This window comes from Sapajus apella, unplaced genomic scaffold (genome assembly GCF_009761245.1).
Source record: "Sapajus apella isolate SASKATOON/1434 unplaced genomic scaffold, GSC_monkey_1.0 scaffold41, whole genome shotgun sequence".
NCBI classification, from domain to species: domain Eukaryota; kingdom Metazoa; phylum Chordata; class Mammalia; order Primates; family Cebidae; genus Sapajus; species Sapajus apella.
In genome coordinates, this window is record NW_022436981.1 from 3,695,160 (window position 1) to 3,701,676 (window position 6,517).

The 6,517-nt window shown below is 49.3% G+C and overlaps 1 non-coding gene across 1 annotated transcript; it reads left to right on the forward strand.

Moving 5' to 3' along the window:
- The first annotated feature begins 3,348 nt into the window (after positions 1–3,348).
- LOC116565924 lies at positions 3,349–3,455 on the forward strand. Its single transcript, XR_004275663.1, has one exon. It is a non-coding gene; the product is annotated as a U6 spliceosomal RNA (small nuclear RNA).
- Positions 3,456–6,517: the final 3,062 nt, after the last annotated feature.

Consider the following 6,517-nt stretch of genomic DNA (forward strand, 5'->3'; position numbering starts at 1 on the left):
TCCCCTCCTCTGATCTTCCCTTCCCTCCTCTCCTCTCCCTTCGCTTCCCCTGCCCTCCCCTTCCCTCCTCTCCTCTCCCCTCCTTTCTCCCTTCTTTTGTCCTCCCTTCCCCGGGTTCTCTGTATCTGCCCTTCTCTGTTGTCCTTGGATACTGTGTCCTTTCTCTCCTACATCACAGATGCGATTCTCCAAGAGTCTTCTTCCTTGTGCTGCCTCATGCACTGAGCTGTGACAGTTTTGCTGGGACTTCAGGGAAAGAGAGCAGACAGCATCGGGCTGGGGAGTAGAGATCACAGCCAGGTCCCTCCAGACCTAAAGGGATGTGAAGGGCTGGGACTCTGTCTAGGGTTCCTGAAGCCCGAGATTGGGCTGGTGAAGGTGTGAGTGACAGCCAGGAAGATAAAGGACAGCAGCGTAGTAACCGGAAGTGCACATCCTGAGCATTTTGCTAGTACTGGGTCCTCTGGAGGCCTCTGCTGCCTGGGAAAAGCACCTCCTGACCTTTGGCTTCAATTTGATTATGCTGGGAACCAGCTTCAGAGTGCCTGGAAGCAGCAGCACTGTCCAGGCCGGTTGACTCGGAGAGGGATGAAGAGGCAGGAGTGCCCGCATTCTGTTCTCTCCTCCTCCCTCGTCTTTTCCCCCCAGTCCCCCCACCCCTGTTCAGAAGATAGAGTTGTGGTCATCTGGGCTAAAACCTTGACAGGCTAAAAGTAACACTTGCTCTGCCATAGTCTTCCAGGGCGTCTCGAGAAGGGCTTTGCAGAGGTGAGGGGTGAGGAGACTCTCAGGCATAGTCAGGGCGGGGTCTGTGGCAAGAGAGGGGCTTAGGCTGTCTTTGCTGTGATTCACGCTGTTGGTCTGAGGTGAGGCAGCTCAAGGGGCTCTCACCATGACATCTGCCGCTGGGATCGAATGAGGTGGGACCTTTGGGTCTCCTGTCCCCACATGAGTTGGCAGACAAGGATTGTGGGATGGATCTTCATAGGGAAGAGATGCTGAGTGGCAGGATGGGAAGTTTTAGGAAAGGGTGGAGGGATTTGTACTCAGCTCTCTTGCACTCCCGCCCCCAGAGCGCTCAGAGGCCTCTGGGAGACACGCTGTGGGTGCGGTGGGAGCCCTCCAGCTCATGCTATAGACGAACACAATGAGGCTCCCAGTTGCAGCATGACTTGCACCTTCAGAGTGTCAGTGGCCCCCAAGCTGTGCTTTCCCAACTGCACCCCCCCACCCTCGTGCCCTTGCAGAGGAAGAAATGTGGGTGGGCCTGCAGTGCTGGTTGTGATTCTTAGCAGCCCTGAGGGTTGTCCAGGGGATATCACCTGCCCGAATCTCACATGATTCTTACCTCTCTTCATAGGGACAATGTCAACGGGAAATGAGAGGAAATGACGGGAGTGTACACTGGTTGCAGCAGGGCTGCTGCGAATGGCTAGAGGCTTAAACCTCCTTTCGGAAACATATGCTGTTTCTCAAAGCTTCCATGCTGAGGGTGCCCTGTGGGAATACCCCACCCTGTCCTTGGCTCGGCCTGGACAGTCTTCCTTCTCCTCCCTGATGCTCTCAGGCATCACCAACACTCTCAGGAAGCAAGAAGACCCCCCTCTCCTTCCCCTGATTTGAAGGAAACAACATTGGCCCATGGACACATGTCTGAGCCACAGGGCAGTTTGGAGACTTCTTGATAAGGGCCCTGTCCCATGGACCACCAAGCTGAATCCCCAGGGAGCCAGGAGGTGAGAGTCAATTACTGAGGGGCTTGAAAGGAGTGAGAGCAGGTCCAAGAAAGCAGGCAGCAGGAGGGGAAGGGCTGCAATTAAGTAGTCACAAGCCAAGGTGCTGGGTCTATAGTTTTTAGTCTTTGAAATATTTTTGTTGTGCTAAGGCAGGTGCTGCTGGGGGTGAACAACTGAGGAGTGTGGGTTTTTACGAGGGGCCTTAATGTGAGAAGAGTAGCTTTGGATATCTCTTTGTTAGTCCGTGGCTGAAACACCCCAGAGTAAAGTTTCAGAGCAGAGCAAGTCCTCTACTGTCAAAGGGACAGTAGAAGGTTCTGGAAGATAAGGCCTATTCTGCTTTTCTGGCTTGAAGGAGGGAAGAGGTGCTGGTCTCTGTGAAGCGGCGGCCTGCCCAGGATCCTGTGCTGGGCACTGTTTGTAATTCCAGAGTGGAGCCAACCTTGGAGGAGCTGGCATCTCCTATAGGATTGGTCAAGGGGATGTTTGCCTCGCCTCTCAAAATATTCCTTAGAAAAGGGGAGTCTCAAGTAAATTTGGAAAACTCTACGCTCTGCCTCTCTCTCTCGGATGTCTATCATGCTCCTTATCATGTTAAGGCCCTCCGAATTCCTGTGGGAAGGAAACCATTTAACTTTGTTCAGCTCAGAACATTCTAACCTTACTCTATCATGGAACGGAATTTACATACAGCCTAGGAAACAACTCCTAGGAAACCCCCTTTTAAAAGTCAAATATGTCTCTGGTTTGGTTTTTGTTTCTGCAGGGGTGAGTAAAATACTTAGGGAGGGGCCATGTTACTGTTTAAGACACAGTCCCTACTCTCCTCTTGTTGAAGAGGCAACACGCAGCTCCCCACACCCCAGGATAACCAACCAGCCTTGAGAGGAAGGTATGGGGAGAGATTGATCCAAAATGTCAGCAAGACAAGAGAAGGAAGTTCTAGTGTTCTGTACCACTGTAGTTAACAATCATACAGTTTCAAACAGCTAGGAGGAGGATATTGAATATTCCCAACACACAGAAGTGGTAAATATTTGGGAAGATGGATATGCTAATTGCTGTGATCTGGTCAATATACATTGTACATCACCATGTGCCCCACGAATGTATATAATTATTGTGTATCAATTAAAAAATAAAATTAAGGCCCAGCGCAGTGGCTCACACCTGTAATCCCAGCACTTTGGAAGTCCAAGGCTGGTGGATCACGAGGTCAGGAGGTCAAGACCATCCTGGCTAACATGGTGAAACCCCATCTCTCCTAAAAATACAAAAATTAGCTGGGTGTGATGGCGGGCACCTGTAGTCCCAGCTACTCGGGAGGCTGAGGCAGGAGAATTGCTTGAACCCGGGAGACAGAGGTTGCAGTGAGCTGAGATCGCACCACCGCACTCCAGCCTGGCGACAGAGTGAGACTCCATATTAAACAAACAAACAAAAAATTAAATTTAAAAAAGAAGAGAGTAGGTTGCTGGGAGTAAGGAGCTGGGGCAGGCTGAGGCTGGGAGTGGAGACCAGCAGGAAAAGAGGGAAAAAGAGTGAACGCTGGGGCTGGGGAGAAGCCCTTGAGGAAGCGTAAGGAAGGAATGAGAGACAAAGAGGACCCAGGGTGCTTGCTTTGGCAGCACATATACTAAAATTGGATGGATACAGAGAAGATTAGTATGGTCTTTATGCAAGAATGACATGCAAATGTGTGAAGCCTTCCATCATTTTTAGTGGGGCAGGGGGGGTGGGGAAAATGAGGATGGTTAATGGGTACCAAAAGAAAAAATAGAAAGAATGAATAAGACCTGGTATTTGATAGCACAACAGGGTGACTACAGTCAATAATAATTTAATTGTACATTTAAAAATCACTAAAATTACATGATTGGATTGCATGTGACACAAAGGATAAATGTGTGTGGGGGGGTACCCCATTTCCCATGACATGAGTATTATGTATCACATTCTTCTATCAAAGTATTTCATGTAACCCATAAATATACATACCTACTATGTACACACAAAAGTGAAAGATTACAAATTAGAAAAAAAAAAAAAAAAAAGAGCTCAGGGGCTGGAAGAAGGCTGCCTGGCTCTGTCTCCAGGCTCAGGCCCACATTAGCCCTCCCTCACTGGGTTCTTCTAGTCTATGGGGAGCAGAGAAGTGGGGCCCTGAGTGAGAATTCTCGGGTGAGGGTGGTGTGGGGGTGGCAGTAGCTGTCTGGTCCCCGTGCAGGGCCAGACAGTGAAGGGTCAGTGCTCCCTCCTCCTTTGGGGACACTCTGTTCCTTGCAGTGATGCCAGGGAGGTGCGGGAGGGGGGGTTCTCTCGTCTGTCCAGGGTCCATTAGAGGACAGAGGGCAGAGGGAATGTGACTCTGGACCCGAATTTGTAACTGGCTGAAGTCTGGCTGCTTTTGCCGCTCAGAGGTGAAAAACAGAAGAGAGCTGTGGAGAAAGGAAAGCAGCTTGATTAAAATGCTGGTAGTTGGGGTACGGCCAGGCTCATGCCTTTGGAAGATCATTCCAACGTTTTAGGCTGAGGGAAGGGTTTTAGGAAGGAAAAGGTGTGGGAAATAGGTGGGAGTAGTAAAAAAGGGGTGCAGGTCTGCGTGTCTGTTCCGTGGCCATCTCAGTAATAGCTTGTGGGGAGATCTGATTCGCATTAACCTGACTTCAGCCCTGCAGTGGTGGGCTCGATGTTCCTAACTCTTCTTGAGTGTGGATTCTGCAGCTAGGGTCTCTCTGCCTGGTTTGTTTCAAAGTTGGCCCCTGGAATTTCTAATCAAGCTCATCATTACACAAAGAAGCACAGTTCATGGAAGTGCCTGGTGGGAAAGGGAGAAGCAAAGAGTTTTAAAGTCTGCTTCGAGGCTGAAAGCAAGAAAGGGAAAAAAAATTGTGTAAATGCATCTTGAGGCTGAGATGCTGGGTTACAAACAATTCATCACCTGGGGGCCTATCTTATGCTCACAATCTCCATGGCCTCAGGATGGGCATGGGGCCGGAGAGTGAGGGCCAGTGTGCATCCCTGATGTGGGATGCATTTCCATGAACCCAAGGGAGGATGTGACACATGCAGGCGTGCCCAGCCACCAGGCAGCACCTGTTTAGGGACACAGCTGCAGCCAGGACAAGGGACATTCTTGGCTGCCGCCTCATGGCCACGGCAGCAGCTGTCTGGGTGTTTTCCCACATTTCGGGTATGATGCTGATTGATTTTGGGAAGTGCTGGGGGGAAGAGCCACCCAGGGCCTCCTGTGCTCCGTGGTCAGCCAGGCTCTGTGCTGTCACCATCACCAGGCCTCGACCCATATCAGACTCGGTTTCAGGGGCCCTCACTCAGTAACCAGTTTTGGCGATTGGTCCAAGAGGCAGAGCAAATTTTAGGGCCAGGTGCTCAAAGTCAAATTTATTACAATTTATGAACGTGTGTATGAGGTTAGAAAGAGGAGGTGCAGGTAGGGAGCAAAAGCAAGGGAGAGGAAGGGAGGAGAGACAAGGAGATACCCAGGTGGGCAAGGGCCCACCCCAGCCAACTGACTTCCTTTCTCATCATACAGATTAAGAGGGAGCAAGTTTTGGCTGCATTAGAAAGAGAAAAAAGAAGAGAGAAGTAGAAGAATAATTTTTTTAAAAGGTGAAGAAAGCAGGCCAAGAAATTACTTAAAGGCTTTCTGAAGGCCTCATAGCTCGTGGTACTTGTTCCAAGTTACATAAGACACAGGGGAAGAGTTACAGCAAACATATGACAACTAAGCAGAATTCCACTCTATAATAATATTTTTTTTCTCATATAACTTCTTTAATCCAAGGATCTTAAAACACTTCACACATTTGCAACAATTAAACCTCATTGCATAGCTGTGGGAAAGAGTGTTGTTTTGCTCATTTTATGTGTAAGTGAGCTACAGCACACAGCGTTTGAAAGAAAATGTTTTCAGAGCCCACCAGTGAAAGTGGCTTGGGTCTGGGTCTCACAGAAAGCCTGGGCTCCAACCCGATCCCCCGTCCAGGAACCTCCTCTTCAGGAGGTTCTCTGGGGAAGCCTTTCCCAGTGACACCTCACAGGCAGACAGCAGATGGTAGAAAATGGCCGACTGGGAAAAGGAAAGGCTCTGCTGGCTTGCAACAAATAAATAAGCAAATGCACAAATAAAAAATAAAAAAGATAGGATAAAATATAATATGCAATAAACATTTTTAAATAAAAATTTAAAAATTACAGTTCACTACAATTTTATTCCTCTTTGCCTCATTTTGTTCTCCTTTTGCCATTATATGTAAGTGAAAAAACAGCCATTCAGAATGTTTTTTTTTTTCCCCATAATGAGAAGAAGACTGAGGAGCTGTCCTTTTCAGGGGTGGTGAGACCATGGGCCTGTGTGTGTGCCAGAGGCTGGGGAAGTGGGGGAAAGAGGAGAAAGGCCTGTGAAGAAGAGGACGGTTACATTCCTTATCTCAGCTGAAGGGACCCTGGAAAATATTGATCTCACTTCTCCTTCGGAATGTTAGGAAGTATGAGAGCTCTGTTGTGGCCTCAGGAACCAGGTCTGGCAGGTGGTACAGCGTGGCAGGGGCAGGCTGGCATCTACAGTGGGGAGAGGGGATAGTGTGACCCCAGCCCAGCCAGGGCCAGCAGCACAGCCCACCTGCCCCACCACCTCCATCCGTTGCTTGCAGAGTTGACATCAGCACACAGGAAAGGCTGAGAGGAGAAACAGGGCCTCTCTCCTCAGCAAGCTTTTCCTTCAAGTTGAGATTTTCCTTCCCAAGTTATGCTTTCCACAA